This window comes from Sinocyclocheilus anshuiensis, unplaced genomic scaffold, assembly GCF_001515605.1.
Source record: "Sinocyclocheilus anshuiensis isolate Anshui unplaced genomic scaffold, SAMN03320099.WGS_v1.1 scaffold391, whole genome shotgun sequence".
NCBI classification, from domain to species: domain Eukaryota; kingdom Metazoa; phylum Chordata; class Actinopteri; order Cypriniformes; family Cyprinidae; genus Sinocyclocheilus; species Sinocyclocheilus anshuiensis.
In genome coordinates this window covers 1178347-1186485 of record NW_015548229.1, presented here as the reverse complement: position 1 = coordinate 1186485, position 8139 = coordinate 1178347, and the positions used below count along the sequence as shown (strand labels likewise).

General features: G+C 37.9%; 1 protein-coding gene across 9 annotated transcripts in view; it reads right to left on the bottom strand.

Annotated features, from left to right (window-relative positions):
• The window catches only part of LOC107654555 (cadherin-18-like), a 172803-nt gene that overhangs the window by 109627 nt on the left and 55037 nt on the right, over positions 1 to 8139 (bottom strand). Inside the window, exons 1-2 of one of the 9 annotated variants that reach the window (XM_016441682.1) lie at positions 7437 to 7630; positions 7126 to 7286 (exon numbers count right to left, since the gene is read on the bottom strand). The exons of 4 other annotated variants lie outside the window; for them this stretch is intronic. The gene's annotated coding sequence lies outside the window, so the exon portion shown is untranslated. Of the gene's footprint in view, positions 1 to 7125; positions 7287 to 7312; positions 7343 to 7436; positions 7631 to 8139 lie in introns of those variants that run through there. 4 more of the 9 variants (XM_016441684.1, XM_016441683.1, XM_016441688.1 and 1 more) reach the window with 4 other exon arrangements.

The window sequence follows — 8139 nt, the reverse complement described above, 5'->3', positions numbered from 1 at the left end:
TCACACAGACTGTTTTATATATATATATATATATATATATATATATATAACCCAATTAAACCACACCTTTGAACAGCCACTAAGTGGATACTTTTACATGGCCAAACCACAGCGAGTGCTGCACGAAACAGTCTGACTGACGACAACAGATCGATTTGGACACAGACGAATCAGTGAAACAAGCAGTGTTAACGGGTCGTGCTTCTCTCTAATCCAGTCCACCCTACCTAGGGGTCACTCTGTCTGGTTTAAGCTGGGTACCACAGTCTCAACCACTGGGGAAGTTACTTTGAAACTACTTTAAAGAACAAGATTTATTTATATTTAAAACAAATGGAAAAATCTGCCAGTGTTATAAGACCAAATACACTCAAGATGCATTCTCTATAACACGTCTTCATATCTTATGGGTTGTTGCTTCTCAAGTAAATTCATCTTGTTTCAAGGACTTTTATATATTTGAACTGGAAAACAATACTACAACGATTATGAAAATGATTTTTTTAAGCATACAATGCAAGATAAAATCTGAAATAAAATCTGAAAAACCCTTATACAGTACAACTAAACTTGTACTTGTACCGTAAAATGAAAAACAGCAGTATTTGCAAAAGTTGCTTAAATCAAATGATATTAATTTAACGGATTAAATAAACTGAAAAAGAAAAGAAAAGAAAATAACTGATTTAAAAAAAATGTATATCATGGCTTCCACAAAAATATTAAGCGGTTTAAACTGTTAGAAATTATTTAACTATAAATTTTTTTTTTTTTTGACCAGCAAATCAGCATATTAGATTCTGAAGTATCATGTGACACTGAAGACTGGAGTAATGATGCTGAAAATTCAGCTTTGCCTCAGAGATAAATTACATTTTAAAACACTAACATGCAAAACTCATGTTCTTTTTAACTGTAATATTATTTTTCAATATAACTGTGTTTTTACTGTATTTTTGACCAAATAAATGCAGCCTTGTTCAGCATAAGAGAAATCTTACTGATCCCAAACTAATATATAGCCTATATAAAAAGTAAATTGTTCTCTCCACATATATGCCACAGCGTTTAATAATAAACAAATAAACACTACACCCTTGCTATAGGCTACATGTTGGCTACAATATCTGTAGTGTATGTGAACATTATCTGTTTATTTGTATGACAAACACTGCTCTGTAGCAAAATGGCCAAGATGTTAAAAGCTGTGTTTTGAGTCTTAGGTTCATGGCAAGCGAAAAGATGACCGTAGTCTTTAAAATAATTGGCATCACTGCAGTCTTACAGGCTCTGTAATCCATTCTACCCTCCATATCTCTCCTTAACACTGTGAAGCTGACAGAACTGCTTTTTTCGCCTACTGTATTTCCCAGAACAGCTCATTTGCATTTCTGCTGCTTTTCTATTTGTTTCCTTTTCTGTATATCTGCCTCACACCTTCCCCTGCATTGGTATGATTTGGGGCACGCTCCCCGTATGCATCTCTGTTGCTGTTTCTTTGCTTTGTTATCCTCCGCAGCCTGTTCATCTAGTCACAGGTGGCTGTACGTGTTTGGATGAGTGTGGTATTTCGAAGCAATTAGCATGAATGAACGTTTCCCCTGCAGTCTAATTTACTGCGTCTATATCTCGAGTCGTGAGTGTATGGGATGAGTATGCACGTGTGTGTGTGTGTGTGTGTGTGTGTGTGTGTGTGTGTGTGTGTGTGTGTGTGTGTGTGTGTGTGTGTGTGTGTGTGTGTGTGTGTGTGTGTGTGTGTGTGTGTGTGTGTGTGTGTGTGTGTGTGTGTGTGTGTGTGTGTGTGTGTGTGTGTGTGTGTGTGTGTGTGTGTGTGTGTGTGTGTGTGTGTGTGTGTGTGTGTGTGTGTGTGTGTGTGTGTGTGTGTGTGTGTGTGTGTGTGTGTGTGTGTGTGTGTGTGTGTGTGTGTGTGTGTGTGTGTGTGTGTGTGCGCGTGAAAGGATGATCTTACTGAGCAATAGTAACGAAATGTTAATCATGGCTGCCTTTTTCCTCTGCTCAGTCAATCAAGAGGTTATTCCACTCCGATAAAACTCTGCAATAAGAAAATGGATGACAGTAACAGAAAGATACCAGGGCAAGAGCTCTAAACAGTGTTGCAGCGTGCAACACATTCACTAACCACTCACAAGCCAGTTTTGCAGGTGCTAAATGAGCTGAAAAGCATTAAATGCATGCTAAATGTGCTTCACTGTGTTTACATTAAGTCACTATTGTCGTTTTCTAGGCAAACATAGCTTTTTTCTATGTAAATTTGGTCTTGTATATATATACTATTCACCTGCTGCAAGTTACGTTATTACCGACAATGGAAAGCATTATGTAATAAGCTATTTACACATGTTTATGTACATTTCTATTAATTCTGGAACAAGTTCTTCATCAAATGTTGAAGAGCATTATAACTTGGAATGCATTCACTTTCTGCATTTTAAAGCGTTGAATCCGGTTTCTGGATCACTGGAGAAGCAGTGCTGTACATTTACAATAAAGTACAGCAGATCACAGTAGTCTGCTGCATCCACTGCATTTCACCATTACTGGTATGTATAATTTCTTTAGTGAACTGGGCATTCAAATAAGACCTTGCCAGCAAATAAATAGTGCTGTCATTGTGTGCATTTCATTCTTAGTGAATCCTCCCTCTGTGTATTTGAGAGGGGGGGGGAGGGTTATTGACTTGCATGAGTCTATGAGTATGTGTTTTAAAGTGAGCCATATTCTGTTTTACTGAGTTCTGTCTCTCACATAACTAGTTCTGTCAGGAGAGCTACTGAGGAGTGAAGCTCATGGGAAATCCTGAGGTGGGAGACCAGATAAAGATGCCGGAATGCTAGGAGATTTCAAAAATGACAGAGCGAGGGATAAAAAGTGATAGAGAGATAAATGAGGTGATATAACCTTGTGCGCTAAACAAATCAGCTTTATGAATATAGTACTTCCATAAAATACCAAGGGTGTCGTGAAATGCCTTAAAGCCCTTAAATGTGCAACAAGAAATTAGAATATGATGATGGTCTGAGAAATGAAAAGCGATGGGAAAGGGGGAGGAAAAAGCAAAGGAGAGGGCAAGGAAAAGAAAGGAATTGGGAAAAGGAAATACAGAAGTAAGAGAATGGAAAGGCAAAGGGAAGAGGAACAAGAAAGAAAATTAAAGGGGAAGGGGGAAGAAAAGGAAGGAATCAGAAAGCAAAAAGGGAAGGAACAAGAAGGGAAAATGTAAAGGTAAATGGAAGGGATGAGAAGAAAAAGGGAAGAGGAAAACAAATGAAAGAGGAAGGAGAAGGTGAAAGAAAAAGCGAAAGGGTAGGAAGGGAAAGGGAAAAGGAAAAACGAAAAGGTAAGGAAGAGGAATGGAAACAGAAGAGGAAAGAGAAAAGAAAACTGATGGAGAAAGGAAAAAGAAAAACAAGAAAGGAAATGGAAAAGGAAAGGGCAAGATACAGTATGACAAGGGAAAGGAAATGCAAGTGGAAGAATAAAAGATAAGCAAAGGGACAGGGAAAGAAGGGGACATGGAAAAGGGTAAGGTACAAGAAGGGAAATAGGAAGTGTTTAAAAGGGGAAAGGGAAGTGGAAAATAAATGAAAGTGGAATATAAAACCAAAGGGAAAAGGGTAAAGTGAAACAAGGAAAAGGGAAATGGAAAGGGAATGAACGAGGAAGAGGGAAAGAACTGAAGGTTGAATGAGAAGGTAAAAGAAAGAAGGCAAAGAACAAGAAAGGGAAATGAAGAAATTAAGGAAGAAACAAAAAGGAAATTCAAGTGGAATGGAAATGAAAAGGGGAAAATAAAACTGAAGGAAAGGGGAAAGGGAAAAGAGGAACAAGAAGGGCAAATGGAAAAGGAAAAGGGAAGGGGTGATAAAGGAAGTGGAAATGGACATTGAAGAAGAAGGGGAAAAGAAAAGTGACAAGACATAAAGAAGGGGAAGAGCAAAATAAGGTACAAAAAGAGAAAATGGAAAGGGAAAGTGAACAGATAAAAGGGAAGGAGACAGTGAAAAAAAGGGAAAGGGAAGATTAATGGAAATGAAAGAGGAAGGGGAAAGAAAAGAGAAGGGACAGAAAGAAGGGGCACAGAAAAAGGGAAGATGCAAGAATAGAAAATGGAAAGGGAGAGGAAAATAAATGAAAGTGGGAGGAGACCGTGAAATAAAAAAAGGAAAATGAAGTAAAATGGAAACGAAAGAGGAAGTGGAAAATAAAAATGAAGGGACAAGAAAACAAGAGGAAAGGAAAGAGAGGGTTCAGGGTGGGAAATAAAGTAAGGTACAATGATATTCAAGATAGAGAAGAGGGGAAAAGAGAGAAGACAGGTGACAAACCAAAGGAACAGTAGACAAGTAAACAACGCAAGGATGAAGACTGCATGTGCCATCACAGCCTGTCTGTGATCCACGCTCATGTTTCATCACACATTCTTCTCTCTTACCGAGACAAATCGCTACTTTCATGACAACTATAAGCATCCTTAACAATCTCACACAGCAGGATAATCACTTCATTGCAGGCTTTTTTTGTCTCCCAACAATATTTCTCTCCTCAAAGTGCTGTTTGAAATCACTGCCTCAACACTTAGCAATAAGCCACACTTGTGCAGACATGCTAACACAACAAACAGAGAAGTATAGACATTAGCCTCCTGCAGGCAAAGCCAAATCAGCCTCCAATGCTAGTCTAATTCATGGTATTAATGACTTTCTGTGAACTGTGACACAGGCAGCTTTTAGCATCAAGAGTATTTGCTTAATTAAAGGGCTACAGGAAGTAATGAGCTGTCTGGACTAGACAGCCATGTATTCCTGCTCTATTAGGACGAGTCAGTTGTGCAGAGGATGAATTAGAGGAGCAGCATCACAGGTCTGAAGGTTATGACGCCTAAAGGGTTTCATTCACTTATTGACACTGGTTTTCTGCTTTGTTTGGTGTGAACTGCCTTTCAGAGGTTAACAGGATGATGGTTCAAAGATTGATTTATTATGTGGCCTCCATTTACACAGCATGTTCTCATGAGAAGACGCTTCAAAGATGGTCCCTTCTCTCGGTGAAGTATTTAAAAGGCCATTGGTATTGATAGTATGTAGTCATGGATTCCAGATGGAGATGGATTCGATCTTTGAACCTTTACCCTGTTTGTAACAAGTGTTAAAATATTATTATTATTATTATTATTATTATTATTATTATGTTCATGGTTATGTGTTAGATTTAATATTATATTTTATTTAATATTTTTATATTGTGTGCTGTTTGAAAGTATTTTAATATTTTATTTACATAGTAATCAGAATTCATGATATTATACAGGTTTTAAGATTGCTCAGAAATAAAATAAAAAATATTATTATTGTCATTATATAATTTATTATTACTATTTTAGCTTCTCTTGCTCTCTCTCTCTTTGACTCGATTTCTCACAGGCTGCACACACTGCATGCCTAGTGCCTACTATTATTTTTTATTATGTCTGATCTTGAGGTAATTTAATTTATTTCTTTGATCAAATTAATATTATCACCACTAGTATTTAGTTTTCTTCATTGCACAATGCTGGTTGTTCTCCGTGTTGTTTTGTTTCCCCGTCTTTCTGGAAACGTGTTTTATTGCTTTCTACTCAAGGCTGCACTGACAACAATTCTTCTTCATAGATATTTTTGACACACTAAATTGATAATGAAACAAATGTGTTTCATAACTGAATAAAATAAAAATATAAATATTGAATTAAATAATATTATTATTGTCATTATATTATTATTATTATTATTATTATTATTATTATTATTATATTCATGGTTATGTGTTATATTTAATATTATATATTTGTTATTTTTTATATTGTAATTTAGAAATATTTAAATATTTACATTACATTTCATTTACACAGTAATCAGAATTCATGACATTACATAGATTTTAACTTAGCTAAGACTGCTCAAAAATACAATTAAATAAATATATTATTATTAACATTATACAATGTAACAATAATTATTAATAATAATAATAATAATAATATTAATAATAAGAATTATTATTATTATTATTATTATTATTATTATAAAAAGAAGAAGACAAATAAAATGTTAGTGCCATGACTTAGTATCTAGCCCATACACTCCAGAAATGTTGAGCTGTGGTGCTCATGCTGAACATGCAGGTTTGAATCTGCCCTGTGATCCCATTCCTGCTCTCAGTGTGAGGCTCTCAGATTCCCTGTGCCCTTTCATTAGTTTTTGACAAAAAGTGGCCCCAAATACCTCAAATAGCAAAGGCACTCACTTTATACAAGGCTCAAGAATCATAATGAATCACAACAAAATCTGCAACCAAAAGGTTCAGGAGGAACAGCTCTGTAATGCTTTGTCAACTGAAGTCACGGTATGTGAAGAAGGCAAGAAGCACTAGATTTTCCTGTTGGAAACGTCCACATCATTGCCATACATACATAACTAGGCCTGTATGTCAATGGTCTGAGGGTGATTTATACAGTCGAACGCCACTGCTCTCTGGAGAGAATCAAATCCCTCAAATCTTACAACCAACTCCTCTGCAAAGTGGCCCAAATTGAATCATTTCAGAAGAAGGAGCCGAGAAAAGAATGCTCTCCACAAACGGCAGATTCCGAAACCTTTCTTTATGTCCTTCACCATCGTTCTCTTTCTTTCTTATGAAATCTTCCATTTAACCCTCTGACAGCACAAGCTCTGTATCCACAACCGTCCTTTCAGGAGCTGTAATAGAGCAACACTGTTTCTCCAACAGCAAACAGCTTTGTGTGCACGTCTCTCTCTCTGTGTGTGTGTGTGTGTGTGTGTGTGTGCAAAGAAAATACCAATAAAAAAAAAACAAGCTGCCTCTGAAAAAAATGTGACATTAAGCAGAAGCAAAGCACCTGGCACCACACCACACATGCAGACGTGCTTCAACAACTTCTCCTCCGGCAGTGGAGTCTACCCAAACATTATTAGCATTCATCTGCCGCCCCTTATCTCCTCTTATTCCGTCTAGATGACGGCGCGACCCCGGCTCAGAGCTCCAGCCGAGCGCTGGATTTTAAGTGCGGCTGTAAGAAGATAAGCTTTATAAGCTGCAGACATGCACTTCTCAACTGCGTCTGGCAATCTGATGAAGCGCACATCATCGCATTCACGGCTGAACAGCGTCGGTTTACTTCGCCCGGCGCAGCAGGAGATACTCAACAGATACCGCACAATGAATACAGATCCCTTTTATCCTGATGTTGACTTCTTGTCTCGTGCATGCTGGAAAATAAAGTGGCATTACTCACTTTCTACAGTCGGTTGATGCACAGCAACTTCCTTCAGATAACTCACTTACTCTCTGCCTACATACTATACAAAAAAAAAACATGCTCTGTACGATGCACGAAAATAGAAAATATTCCACATTACCTAACGATACAAGTCCAAACATGTGCATCCGGTGCGTATGGTAAAGTTTCCAAACAGACTTTCTGTCCCATGCATACCATTGTCACCGCGTGTCTGCGCTCCCTTGTCGAGCGTGTGCTGCTCTGCTCCGTTTAGGATGCGTGTGTGCGCGTGTGTGTCTGGGAGAATCCTCTCTCACTCCTCCGCTGCAGCAGCTCGGGCGAGCCGAGCGCACTGATTGGCCGTCTCAGAGCTCACAGAGCGTCCGTCATGTGTGCGCCAGCCCTCGTTGCTTCTCTCTCTCTCTCTCTCTCTCTCTCTCTGGCTCGATTTCTCACAGGCTGCACACAACTATCATTTTTATTATGTCAGATCTTGAGTTAGTTTCATTTCTTTCTTTGATCATATTAATATTATCACCACTAGTATTTAATTTTCTTCGTTGCACGCTGCTGCTGCTTTCTGGAAATGTGTTTTATTGGCTTTCTACTCATAGATATTTTTCACACTAAATCGATTATGAATCAAATGTGTTTCATAATTGATGAACTCTGCAGCATCGACACTGTTATTGAACAGAGCTGAATCAACACTGAAATAGGGCTGCACGATAAATCGCATGCGATATTTAACGCGCATCTTGTCAGAAATCCGGTTCTTTAATCAGCGGTAAATCTCCATCACGTGCGTGCTTTCACATTGAGCAGCATTAACTACACAGAGC